Source organism: Canis lupus, chromosome 22 (genome assembly GCF_011100685.1).
Source record: "Canis lupus familiaris isolate Mischka breed German Shepherd chromosome 22, alternate assembly UU_Cfam_GSD_1.0, whole genome shotgun sequence".
Lineage (NCBI taxonomy): Eukaryota > Metazoa > Chordata > Mammalia > Carnivora > Canidae > Canis > Canis lupus.
The window spans coordinates 56,803,737-56,818,584 of record NC_049243.1 but is presented as its reverse complement, the minus strand read 5'-3'; the positions used below and the strand labels follow the sequence as shown (position 1 = coordinate 56,818,584).

At 37.3% G+C, this 14,848-nt stretch overlaps 1 protein-coding gene and 1 pseudogene across 2 annotated transcripts in view; both read left to right on the top strand.

Annotated features, from left to right (window-relative positions):
* The window catches only part of FAM155A (family with sequence similarity 155 member A), a 626,592-nt gene that overhangs the window by 85,274 nt on the left and 526,470 nt on the right, over positions 1–14,848 (top strand). The gene's annotated exons all lie outside the window — the stretch shown is intronic.
* LOC100686462 lies at positions 10,608–11,575 on the top strand (annotated as a pseudogene).

Below are 14,848 nucleotides of genomic sequence, written 5' to 3'. Positions count from 1 at the left end.
TATGGAAACTGAGGTTCAAACGGTGCAATGACTTGTTCAAAGACTGAGGACTCAGGTGATGTGCTGAGATTTGCATTCAGGTCAGTCTTCCTCTCTGTTGCTCCTGCTCCCTCTCTAGGTCTCTAGGAGTATTTCCTATAATGACCTCCTAGTGATGATTCCTGGGGGTCCTTGCTTTCTCCATGTCTCTTTCTTTATAAATGTCTCCCCATTCTTTAAACAGATCTCTTCTTACATAGAAACATGGAAAGAGACAAACACTCTGTAAAGATTTAGCAATGTCTTAAGGTATGATCTAGAGTAGGGTCTGATAACAAACAGAGAAAATGTCTATTATAAATGACATTATAAGGATGTATATATTTACAGTTGGCCCTCAGACAACAGGGGGTTAGGAGTGCCAACCTCCCATGTGGTTAAAAATCTGCATATAACTGTTGCCGCCCTATAAACTTAACTACTAGCAGCCTGCTGTTGACTGGAAGTCTAATCCATAACATGAACAGTTGATTAACACATATTTTGTATGTTATATGCATTATATACTGTATTCTTACAATAAACTAAGATAGGGAAAAGAGAGTGTTATTGAGAAAATCATAAGGAAGAGAAAATACATCTATAGTGTTGTAGCTCTAAAACATCCACATATAAGTGGATCCCGTGTTGTTCACACACATATGTAGTGGCGTCCACATAATGCTTACATTATTACAAGAAAGCATGTGATAGTTCATAAATTCTCCCTAACTCTAAGGTATTAATGTGATTCTAGGTTTCTTCTCAGAAGGAATGCCCTTGTCCCCTAATTGATATATAGATATGTGATCATAGAATATTCTGATGTATACTATGAAGCTAACTCTTATAAACCATTGTAGAGCATTTTAGGATGCTAGAATAGAATTTAATAACCAGTTATTGCCACGAAACACTAATGCAGGGCTAGAATCTGCCTCTGCTGCCCAACCACACTTGGATATGGATCAGGGACAGGGAGTCCCGACCCTTGAATTCATTCATTTCATTTGGAGGTAAGTAACAGGAAGCCACAAGCCATTTATACCTCTGGCTACAAAGCACAGTGCTACTTTAACTCATGAAAATCTACCATAGAAGGTCATGTGGTGTGCATTTCCATGTGTTAAATTTTTTCTCTGTGTTTGGGCACATGGCATTTATTTTGTTTCCATATGAGAGGAGCACACCATGCGTATTTCTGCATCATTTTCTGCACCTGAATTTCTCTTTATGATTCTCCCTCTCCTGCTGCATTTTCCCTCTGACTCTTTTATGCTTTTGCCCCCACCCCAATTTCTAATTCTTGCTGTTGTCAGCCATGTGCTTCCTTTAGCCAAAATATAAAATAAAATTGTAAAAAAATAACTCTGAGTTGCTTTTGAGCTCTTCCAGTGATATGACAGCAAAAATTAATTTTCTTTTATTTCTGTAGCTTTTCGTTGATTCTTTTTATGGATCAGATGCTCATTAAAACAAAGACTGGGGCAGAAGTGCACATTCTGTGCCTTTCTGTGACTGTTTTGAACTGAATCCACGAAATCAATATAGGGCAATCAGCAGTTTAGAAGTTCGATTACATCAGTTTATTTTAATGGGGTTTGTCTTGTGTTTTAAATTGAATCAGCACTCTTTGTTGCTCCAAGTATCAGTAAGTTTGTAATAGGAAATTTTTCTTATGTTTTACATATACAGATATAAATCTTTTCATAGGCTGATCACAATTCTAAAATATTCTAATGACACTTAATCCATCTACTTAATTCTTATACATACCATTTACCCAGCCAATACTTGAGACAATGAATTGATTACAGGTTTCAATATGTGTTTCTCCTGTCATTGTTAAAGCTAATAGATCTGCATTTTGGTCTGTTGTGTAATACAATTTCACTTGGAAGAAAATTTATTTTAGTGACCTGATCATACATTTTCTTTGTCTGATTTTCACTTGATTTAAAAAGATAATGTTTGAGTGAGTACATTGTTATCTACAACTTCATCTTTTTCAAAGCAGCATTCCTAACACATCTGCTAAGCCATTGCTTTCATTAGTTTGCTGTCGACTATGAAAGGTGTCCATTTTATTTTACTTGATTGCTGGGGATGATATGGGTTCATCTTACTAACACTGTCCTCAGTGACACTGACTAAAGATCTCAGGTGCTCATTAGCCACAATCCCCTCCTACATAAAAAGGGTGGGACTGCAAAAAGACTCCTTGTACCTACACCTTATATGCAATTACATCCACTTCACTTCGTAACTGAAGATGAAGGATAATTATCATATGTAACTACTGGTAGCCTCTAGTAGAGCTATTATGGATGATTGTTCTTTTTTTAGGTTTTTTAGTTTTACAATGAACAAAGAAAAAAACCCAGCTAATATATAGCTATTTTTAAAAAGAGGCTAATGTGACCTAGATAAAGAAGAATTTAAAACAGCTAGTTGATTGGACCCTAAAGGATGTGATTAGTCATAGACATAATATGTTCCTCAAATATTTATTAAGGCTTAATAATAGGTATGCTCTAAATATTTCATTCCTTTCACTCCCCCCCCCCCAAATCTAGGTAATACTTATTAGTTTAAATATTTATTAATTTAGTAGGCTTAAATAAACTAAGATGATATTTCAGGACTACTCAGTGAGACCAGGTTTTATAAATGATGCAAGCAGAGCATCTATTTTAATTTATTATGAATATAAATAGTTAGGAATTCCACCTACCAAATGGTCTTGTGAGAGACCATTCAATTTCATTTTTAAATCTGTCCTCATTTTTTAAGCCTATTCTCATTTTAAAATCTGTCCTTAAGTAGTGTAACTATTTGTATGTGTATATATAGGCAGAAACACACACATTTATATACATACACACATAATTGGAACTAAATAGGTAAATATTAGGTAAGTAGGGTTGCAAGCTTCTGTGCTAAGCTCTAGTAACTAATGAAGATAAGATGGCACTTCACACACACACACACACACACACACACACACTATGCCATTACTTACATGACCAAGCTATACTGTTCCATCCACATCAACCAGATACTCACCTTGGATTTTTGTTGTTAGATAAATAAATATTTTAGGGAGAAATTTAGAAACCCTGCTGGACTGCATTTATTCAGCACACATTCTAATGATACCCAGCATTTTGGAAATGGGTATTTATGGCTTGTTGAACATTTGTGGTGCAGTGAAAAATCCATACATTGCAATTAACACAACAAAGCTGGAAAATGCAGAAAGTTGTCATTTTACTATCCTTCTGCTGAGCTGCTTGCACGTGTGGTGGTGGTGGTGGGGTGTCTGTGGCATTCTAATCCTAGCTGCATATTTTCTTTCATGCAGTGGTAAGTCTCATTCAGTGAAGTGGCAGATATATCTGCTAGACATCTCTTTCAGTGGGTGAGGAACAGCGCTTGGTTCAGATAGCACTTACTAAGGACACCCAGTAATTTGCATTGGCTTGAAAAGCAGGGACTAGATGTCTTCCATGTATAAGCTACTCCCAAGTTGTGAGCTACATCCCTTCATAATTTGTACCAGTTCTTTCAGTCCAATACCTGGGAAATTACTAATCAATCATAGCTCTTCAAAGGGCTTGCCGTAATAACCTATAGTTTACCTTAGTACAGAGAATATTTTTCCTGGAAAAATTGTAAACTCCACTAGAATATATCCCAGACTGTCCCTGGTTGTTTTGCACTATTTCCACAGATTTTACGATATTGGTCATCTGATGAGTATTTTTGTGATTGAAGAGACTTCTCAGTATTAGCTGTTAAGCTTCCTATGTTTGACAACACAGCATGGCCATTTTGACATAATCACAGTAATTTTTAGGTGCTGGTTTTAAGAAGTCAAATATGCTTGGTTTTCCCTTTCTTGATTTTTCTTATATTACTATCATTTAGATGAGACAGTCCCTTCATTAGAGTACTTTACCATATATTGATCTCAATGTCTCTGTCTCTCTTTCTAGCTCTATGTGCATAGATATAATATAGACATAGATACAGACATTGATAAACAGTTATAGATGTTTATAGATATTGTCTCTCTGTGTGCATATACACATACAATAAAGTTTGATGTAATGGTGTTGCAGTATCTAGCCATCTATTTCCTCTCTTAATGTGCTCACAATATTTCTATCCTGGCTGAAAGAAGTGGAAACAGAAAACAAAGAGGTCACCACATTGGGGACACTTCCTTAATATTATGGTACCTGACTGTATGTTGCCTGACAAGCTTTCTCAGAGGTCATGGAACAGAAGGGTTCAAAGACCAAACTAAGAAGACAGAATTGCCGAGACTATTACACCAACGTAAAGGTGCAATGCAAGGTAGGAGGAAGAAAGCCATAGGTAACACACTTAGGATAGGGTGCCTGTGGAGGGGGGCTGCTTGTGATCAAGTAAGGTAGACCTGTTGGCCTCTGCTGGGAAACTCATCCAGCTGGCTAGATACCTGCTGGTCCTGTATTTATATAATTTAAGTAATTTCAGAGTAATAATACAGTGATATAAAACAGTAGGAATTGTACTAGTGGAATATGTGTATATATCTGCATTTAAGTACACAAGTCAATGATAGAAATCATTCTGTATCTCTAAGTTTTCTAGTAATACCTATTTGCTGCTTTCCTTATATATGTCTATTTCAGAATGCATAAATAGGCCCCATAAGCTTAAAAAATCGTTTTGAAGCAAACTTAAAATGGGAACAATCTCATCGACTATTTTTCTACCCAGTGAACCAGGATGGCCAGTCATTTTTTTTTTTTTTAATTTCGATACGGAAAATTTTAGGATCCCAGTACATAATTTGAGAGCCAGTGATTTAGTCTGAAGAAAATAATAATAGGACTACTAAATAACTATTTTAAGGCTAGAAGTGGACATTATGTGGAGGATGGCATCTAGTGATACTTAATTTACTGGAGTTGCTATTTTTACCCCTCTGAAATCTGAGTGGTGACTAATTCTTGGGGGAGGAGGAGGAGGAGGTTTAAGAGCACTTTAATTGGATAGTTCTTATTTGTGTAGATGTTGATTTTCTCATTTTAATAATTTTCTGTTGTATTATGTTTAGGAGATTTATGAAATATATAAAATGCTTTCAAATGATTTGTTGGATGCCAGAAAATGATTAATTCATTTTTCTTTGTTTAGATTAAATATCGACACCTCTTAATTTAAAAAAAAATTATCAAAACAGATGTGCTGCTTGCTATTCTTTGTGGCATTCTCTGAGGCTGATATCGGGAGGTTGGAAATCCTGCAATTATTTCGCTTGTTCTCTCTCTGAAAACCTCATAATCAATCAGTTCTTGTTGCCACACAGATAAAATCTAATTCCTTAAGAAACAATATGACTTTTTAATTTATTATTTTATTTTTAATTGTGGTAAAAAAAACACATAACCTAAAATTTACCTTCCTGGCCATTTTAAGTGTACAGTTCTGTAGCGACAAGTATATTCACATTGTTGAGTGACCTATCTCTAAAACTTCTTCAAAAGTCTCTTACAAAACCATAACTCTGAAGCCAGTAGACACCTCCCCAGTTCTTTTTTCTGCAGCCCCTGACAGCCACCACTCTGTGAGACTTTCTTCCTCTGACTCCTGTCTGCACTGTTTGGTTTTTCTCCAGCTCATCTTAAAACCTACTGTTTAGGTACACCAAACTGTCCATACCCCATTCAGGTTCCAATTTCAAGACTCTCATCCACATTCTTTCCCCAGTCATTGTATAGTTAACTTCTGACTCAACTTTCAGTTACAGACTTACAAGACTCTCTTAGAATGGGGGATGTACACCTATCGTGTGCTCCTGTATGCACCCTTCATTTCCAACTATCACAATTAGCTTAAAATTTTTCTTGGTAGAATGTGAGCCCTTCAAAAGTAAAACCAATGGCTATATAAATAAGAACATCTGATTTAGCCTATCATTTTATTCTTGGCCCCGTAGCACACCCTACATAAATAATTGTTGACTGGATTAACAGTGAAAGCTCAAAATACCTAATTTGAATCTTATTTTGTCACCTACTGGCTGTGTGCCCTTGGGTACATAAAGATGATGATGATAATATTAATTACAACATTAGTGACAGTAGTAGCAAGCAGCTATCGCTGTCACTTACAGAGCAGTTGCTATGTACAAGGCACTTTTTAAACTTTTACATGTATTAACTCATTTACTCTTCATAATAATCCTAGTCATGAGGTACTATGAATGTGCCTGTTGTTGGATGAGTAAAGAGGACAGGGGTGCAGAGTGATTTATTCAAGGTCACTTAGCTCAAAAGAACAGAACTGTTCCTGAAATCAGACACTTTGAATCTGAACTCATGTTCAGAAATATCACTGCTTTATATGTCGGACCTCCATTTCTTTATTTATAGTATGGGTTATTGTAACTATTTCAAGTATGGGTAATGAGCATTAAATGTTCTGATCTATGCAAGCCACTTAGCACAGTGCCTATTTGTAATGGGAGTTTAATAAATAACTGCATTTATGGCCATAATATATGTCAAGTGCCTTGCACAGTGCTTATAAGGCTGTAGGCTTTCAATAAATGTTAGCTCCCTTCTCTTTTTCCTTAGACAAAGTCAGAGGTGACTACTAATGCAAAGGAATTGGGTTGGAGCATATTGCAGTGGCCACCAAGAAAATAACGGGTACAAGCTGTAGAAGAAGAGCACATATTTAAGAAAACAGCATCCTGTAACTGAGTGCTAATACTTTGCTGGGATTGTGATACAAACATCTGGCATTTGAATAAGATTCCTGACTTTGAAAGCATGTTCACATTTCTCATGTCATTTTCGTTTCATGGCTGACCTTGGGAGAAGAGACGTAATATGATGGTTCCCATTGTACAAAGATCCTCAGCAACTTACTGAAGACAGAGAAGCTAGGGTACAGAGAGGAACTAGAAATTGTATTTCTAGATTGTTATGTCCAAATGAAATTCATCCTCAAACTAGAACATTTTTGAGAGCAGAGGTGAAAACATAATAATTAAGTTAGTAGACCGGTCATAACCTGAGTCTGTCGAGGGCCGGAGGAAGTATGGGGTCCCTTTCTTCTGCTCAGATTCTTCCTTCTCTTCTTCACCTTTTCTCTTGTTGGGAGCATCACACTGACTTAAAATATTCTTCGTCCTTGAACTGCAGAGAGTGAGTCCTCCTTATCAGGGTGTCTATCCCTCCATTTGCTATATGCACAACATTCCACATTATGGAATCAAACATATCTATTTGGAAAGAATGAGAAATTTACCTTGATGCAATGACTATATACACACACATGTGTAAGTGTGGATGTGTGTGTGTATTTGAGATAAAGGCTGACAGGTCAGCCTATCTGAAGTGGTTAGCTTCTATGACTGAACTTTCTTTTTGACCTATTAAAACTTCTTTATCAGCTATATTTAATCATGAATTAGTTTCCTTATACGGCTGTCACAAAGTGCCATAAACTAGGTGTCTTAAAAGCACAGACATTTCTTGTCTTACAGTTCTGAAAGCTAGAAGTCCAAAATCAAGTTGTTTGTGGGGTTTGTACTTTCACGGGCTTTTGAGGGAGAATCTGCTCAATCTCTGTCCCAGCTTCTGGTCGCCCCCCCATGTTTACCTTGCCTTGCAGATAAGAGACATCACTGCAGCCCCTCATCTTCATATGCCATCTCCTGTGTGTCTGTGTCTTTACAACGGTCATCTACAGTCCTATTGAATTAGGGACCCACCGTACTCCAGCATGACCTCATCTGGACATTATGTATGCAATGGTCTTACTTCCAAATCAGGTCACATTCTAAAGTACTCAGGGTTAGAAATTCAATGCTTTTTTTTGTTGTTGTTGTTTTTCTTGGCAGGGAACAATTCAGCTCATAACAATTAGTAAGATCAACCAAACTCAGTTGTATATGGAGGAATTTGCCAATGTTGCACAGTCTGTATCGATCTCTCTTTGGTGATAATCTGTGTTTTAGGAAAGCAAGCAAATGTAAGAACTAATTGTGTCTACTGAAGGTATAACCTCCTAGCGACCCTCACCATGCATTAACTGGAAGATGGTGACAGGCTGAAATTTCATCGACAGGAATTACAAACAGTTACTACAAAATTAATGTTTTGCTTAAATTATTGTGTTTACCTGCTGAGCTTAAAAGATAGGAAAATTATTTTCCTTTTAAAGTTAAACAATGATATTCATGTTTTATTGATAACTATTTATTCCATATTTCTTAGTCATGAATAGTTGCTGATTGGAATGGGATCTGATATTTAGTAGAATTATAGATTGTTCACACTCCAGATGTTGAAAATGACAAAGAAGTTATTATTGTAACATGCTCTGGCTTTACATAAACTAAAGAGCATGGTGGTATCTGGATAGCTTCCACGTTCCATGCAGGACACAGCCAGGGAAAAGTGGCAATGTGGCTGAGCAAAAGACACTGGGCTGAGTGACAGATCCTCTGGGAAGAGATCAGCAATCTCAAGCAATGAAGTCTCAAAGAAAGGGGCAAAAGTAAATGCCATTGAAGGTAGCTCGCTGAGACCCCCAACAGAGGGGACCGATGGTTGCAGAGAAAGTGCAGGTAGAGTGTTGGCTGATGGCTTCTGTGAAAGTGGAAGGGCTAGGATTAGCGCCTAGTCTGGCAAGCAGTTCCCTGGATGAGTTGGAATATGGGTCTGGACTCATGAGAACCAGATTCACGTGCAAGATGGCAGAAGCACGCAGGTACCTGTTTGCTCTACGCCACTTCTGCCAAGATAAAGGAGTATCCTTAAAAGACTGTCATGAAGAAGTGTTCCTTGTGTTTTGCTATTTCCTCTGAACCCATTGACTCTTCAGCATAAGACAGAGTCTGTTTCAAAACCCACAAGCATCTTTCATGCCTCTGCTCTGAGACCTCCATGGTTCTCCACCAGGCAACTGATATCATTCCTACCTGTCATCGCCATCCTCTCTGACTAGAGAGTGTGTATGTACGCTTAAACACATATTGACCTAAGTTTTTCAAAATTATTGAAAGAGGTGCTTTGGAAGTAATGATATAAAGTGTTTATATCTACAAGAATTCCTTACTATGTATCAGACAAAATTCAGAGTCTTTCAGAGTTAAGGCCTGATCTTTACAGATCTCTTCCTCCTTTTCCTGTTCAAATAGACCACAGTAGTATCTGTTGAGGGAATGTGATCCATGTTGTTAGCCGGAACATGAAGCTGTCCATACACTGTTGCCCTTCATCTCTTCTGAATTATTATTTCTCCTGAATGAAGCCTCCCTGACAGTGATGTCCATTGTCTCTGCAAACCGCTGGCCCCTTCTCCCACTGCAACAACATCCATGGAACATCTTCCTTCCCTACTGCTAATTCAGACACGGTCTGTGCTGCTTTCCTATCTTCCTGCGTTTATCTGGAAGGGCTGCACACCAGCACAGGCTGCCCCGTGATGGCACTGCCCCTGGCATAAAGGCACGGACCGCTTCCTGCATCTCCTTCAAAGCTTGTGTAGGGCAAGGCTTTTGTGTTCACGGAAGTCTCCAGTCAAGAGTCATGTCTGCAAATAATGTTTTCCTTTACAAAATAACTTTGAGTGAACACTTCTAATGAGGGACAGCTGCAAGTGAAGACACATTTGTCAGTTTGTAGCCTTTGCTATGAACTTATTTTTTTTTTTTTTTTTATGATAGTCACAGAGAGAGAGAGAGAGGCAGACACACAGGCAGAGGGAGAAGCAGGCTCCATGCACCGGGAGCCCGACGTGGGATTCGATCCCGGGTCTCCAGGATCGCGCCCTGGGCCAAAGGCAGGCGCTAAACCGCTGCGCCACCCAGGGATCCCTGCTATGAACTTATTAAGTGAGACTTACGATAAAAATGTGACAAAGAATTCATGAGACTGATTGTGAAGATTTGTGTGACCACCGTATCTAATGTTGTTACAACAAAATCAGATCCATAAACCTTTGATTGTGACCAAACAATTAGTTTTGCGGTGCACCTAGGCTTCTGTCCTTGTTTACTATGCAAAGAGAAAGTGCAGGTCTTCTCTCTGAGGTTAATTGTTGCTTTCACGGCTCACTCACCTTCTTCCCTTCGATTGTCTCTGACCTATGACGTTCCTGTGAAAATTGACATCCATGGTTAATGGGCCCCAAGAAATAATTCAAATGATGACAGATCCCTGGAGGTGTTTAGTATAGTTAAGTATGCATGTTTGAAGATGACAGTTGTGAAGCTACAAGAGCCATGTCAGGCTTTTCTGGGCTAACATTGTTTCATGTTAAAATGTGGCATCTCCATCATGTTTATATACTTCTGTTTTATATGCATTTTTGTATTTATGATTTCTATGCATTGGCATTAAACAAATAAAATACTTGGTTATGATCAATTCAGGTGCAAGTCCACACTCTGCATCTTTGCTTCTTGAAGGGCAGTCTCTGGACCAGCAACATTGCATCATAGCAAAAGCTTGTTAAACATGCAGAATTCAGGTCAAGAGACTAAGAGAAGGGACTTCAGAGGAATATTTACCTCAATTATGGCATGATCCTGAAAGGGGCTGCTCACTCAGGTTACTCTGTCCTGGAGCCTTTGAGATGTTCTAGCTGAAAGCAGCCCTGAGAGCTATATGGTGTTCCTTCAATAGCAGCTGGAAGAACAGATACAGCTCAGGGTTGTTCCAGAACCACAGCTCTGTCTACACACCAGGATCATGAAAATGAAAGAAAAAAAAACCCAAAAACTTTTTATCAACCTTTGTCAGCAGAAAAGGACAGTTGACTACTCATCCAGCTCTGCAGTCAGCCACTCATCCAGTACCTGTAAGTGGTGATAACCAGAAGATATGTCTGAGACATCAGATGTGAGCATAGTTGTTGATGTAGCCTGTGATCCTCGTGTTCTCTAGGCAGAGGAAACCATCTTGCGAAAAAACATCAATTAATATGGATGGCCATGAAGTGCATTGAGGACAACTCCAATTTATTCTCTCATATTCTGACGGTATTACTGAATTTAGAATAAAAGGAAACATTCAAAGGATGAAGCAAAATCTGACTGGAATCCAAACTGACCCCATGGGTTTAAGGAGAAAATGGAGAAAAACTGATCCTTGAACAGATCAGAAGCAGTACTGTGAGCAATCCAGGTCACTTTCCTCAACTTTTATTGCCAAGAAACCAGGTTTCAAGTAAAACAAGGTTCGGATGGAAGAGCTTTCCAGTACAGAGATCCAGGTGGAGATAAAGAGAGAGAGCAGCCTATGAATTAAAAATTGTGGCTGATCAGAATGAGAAACCTCTGAAAATTGAAATGGAAGTTAAATCACCTGGTAATAATTCAGTATGTCTCCCTGACCTTAGTGTTTCTGGGGATGATTTATTGATTGAGGTCTATGAGAAGTACAGATTACATCTGAATCTTCCAGAATCTGTGCATACTGAAATGACTACAGCAAAATTTATCAAAGAGAACGCTACATTAATCATCACAATGCCAGTGGTGTAAGTCAAGAGCATCATCTGCTTTGGGTTTTCCGTGCTGAAGCCATGTGAATCACAGGACCTTAAAGGTTTATCTTAAACACTAGTTTCGTATTTTCTAAGAGTTCCTTTTCACTAAACAATGTTTTCTCATCAGCCCTCCTTCTTCTTCTTCTTCTTCTTCTTCTTCTTCTTCTTCTTCTTCTTCTTCTTCTTCTTCTTCTTCTTCTTCTTTTTTAACTCTCTCCTCCTCAAACTTGGCATTAAGCAGAAACTCCTAAAAAGAGCAGTGCCATGATACACTTGTTTAAAAAGTATTTCTAAAAAAAATAAATAAAAAAAAATAAAAAGTATTTCTAATATTATTAAAGTAACAAATATGATTTGGGAAATTCTGTCTGTTTCCAGGTGACATGTGAGAATTCTTGGTTTACTGGTTGAGTTTTTTTTTTTTTTTTTTTTTGGTCTAGGACATTTTTACTTCAGAAAATAAAAATAAAAAATTTAAAAAGCAGAGCTCACGTGATGATTTGAACTACTACATCAAAATTACAATTCATAAGAAGCTCTATCTTAATGTTTTCTGGGCACACTAAGGTTTGAGCACTCTTCTACATCTCTATGAAGTGTACTCTTCCCAGATGTGAATTAGTGTTTGGTTTTGAAACATTGCCCTTGTTTTGGGGAGTTTAGAGCCCCCAGAAAAATAATTTAACAGTTTTCATACACCAAAACTATCTTCTAGTGTCCATCTAGCAGAAGGAGATTTTACTTTGGGGTCACAGAGGTGAAATATTATAAAGAAACCTTAGACACAGTGTCTTTGGTTACCTGGAAAGCCCGATTTCATTAGACGCTCTGTGTTCAATAGGACTAAATATTATTGAAAGTAGGTTTTTTCCTCCATAGTGACTTATTTTTCACTTGTCTATATTTTATGTAGAAGTCTATAGAATTGTATCTAAATAAAAATTGTGGCCAAATTTATTTGCTGGATCTGACTTTTATTGCTCCTTAAGTAACCGAGCTCCTGGTTGTACTGTGTCTAATTTTATATTCTGATGAATGTTACCAGCTACAATATTAAGTTAGTCCTAAGTCTGCAGTAGACTGTAACTTTTCTCCTACATGTATATACATATGTGTGCAGACTCATATTTGGAGTTAATTTTGAGCAGCTCTGATAGTTGTGTCTATCAACCTAAATTCATTATAGGAGCTGTGGCATTTATAGAGATAAGTAGAGAACAGTTCCTGCTTTTTTGGGCATTTATAATCTAGTATGCAAAATAAATTGAACAGAAATCACTTTGGTATGAAATGCAACAAAAGAGCTCCTGATTACTTTTGGGCAGGGTAATCAAAAAGACATTCTTTGATAAACTGGTATTTAATTGAACTTTGAAAGATACGTAGTACTCCAACAGGTAGAAAGAAGCAAGAGCATTTTAACTGGAAGCAACAGTATAGACAAGACAAGAAAACCAAAAATGATGAGCCACGGAGAGAAAATGACAAATTCCCAGAAAAATAAAGTGAAAGATGTTTTTAAAAAAATACCAAAAATTGAAGTCTGAGTGCTCTGCTTGCCACTACTCCATAATATGTACATCTTCTAGCCTTTCTCATAGCTCCAGTATATGAAGGCATTCTTGTTAATCCTGGCAGATGAAAATACTCAGTGAATTTATTTTTTAAATAACTTTTTAAAAAAAGTTATTTTAACTATTTTTAAAAAACTTTTTTTAAAAAAACTTTTTTAAAAACGTTTTAGTTTTTTAAATAATTAAAAAAAAAACTTATATGATAGAGAGAGAGTGAATAAGAGAGCACAAGCAGGGGGCCGGGGGAAGTGGCAGAGGGTAGAGAAGCAGGATCCCCACTGAGCAGGGAGCCCAACATGGGCTCTATCCCAGGACCCTGGGATCATGACCTGAGCTGAAGGCCAACACTTGACTGACTGAGCCACTCGATGCCCCTAAATACTGCAAAGAATTTAGAAGACAAATGTGTAAAGACATTTCTCAAAATAGTTAGCTACAAAACCACATAGTCTCAGAATGAAAACATCATTGAGAGGCATCTTCTACTTTCATACAAAGGATGGAAATCCTGTATGTCTCCTTCCTGGTTTCCATTTCTGTTTTGCTTAGGTTCATTTAATGACAGGTTTCTTCACTGAAATTTTTTTTTTCTTTTTTTTTTCTTCACTGAAATTTTTAAGACAGCTTTGGGAAAGTCCTTGTTTTCTTAAGTTGATTGGAAATCAGAGGAAAACCATCCAGGGATCTACTTGTCTGTCTATCCCTAAGTCCCAAATTAAGAAATTGGGAATTGTCTGTGTGTATAAAATTTCTGAATACTCTAGAATCTCTTTTTTGGATTGAATATAATGGACCAGTAAATTTAAATCAGATCAAAAGTTTGTCAAGGGATTGCATTAAAAAAATCACTATTGTGTATCTAATTTCACTTTCTATTGCATAAATAAAAATACAAATTTCACTTGAGAAGTAGGAAGAAAATAATCTCAGAATGAAACATCCCCTATTTGATAACTTAATTTTATCATATGTAGTAAAACTATGAACAATATAGTTTTTTTTCCTCACATTTTTCCATGGATTATGGGAAAATGCTTTATCGTCAGCAGACAGACTTTTCGAAAGCACGCTTCTGTGTGACCTCTATTTTGTAATTATCTCTGGGTAAAATGTCCTATCAGAACGAACACCTGCAGTGCCTGGATGGTTCGTTCGGTTAAGCAGCTGACTTTTGATTTCAGCTCAAGTCTTGCTCTCAGGGTCCTGGGATTAAGTCCTGTGTCCATGCTCAGTGGGGAGTCTGCTTGTGGATTCTCTCTCCCTCCCCATCTGCCCCTGCCTCAGCTCATGAGCATTCTCTCTCTCTCTTAAATATATATATATATATATATATATATATATATATATATATATATATAATTTTTTAAAGGAATTGAACAGTGTATTCTCCAGCAGCATCCTATTTGGATATACCTCTGTGTAAATGCAGCCACATACAGCTTTAGCTCTCCTTGGCATCATCAGTCTTGTTTGCTCACCTTGCACTTAGACTCTCAGAGCTGTTACTCTCCCATCTTTATTTGTGCAGGAAAGTTTCTGAACCTAAAGGCATCACTGTGTATTTATTTTTATTCAGCTATATCCTATTAGTTTGCCTCAGTGTTGCATTCTGTTGAGAACTTTAATAAATAATGGTGATATATCTCTATAAAGTTTATTTACAATGTCTTCAGACTTTCAAAAAATATGAGCAG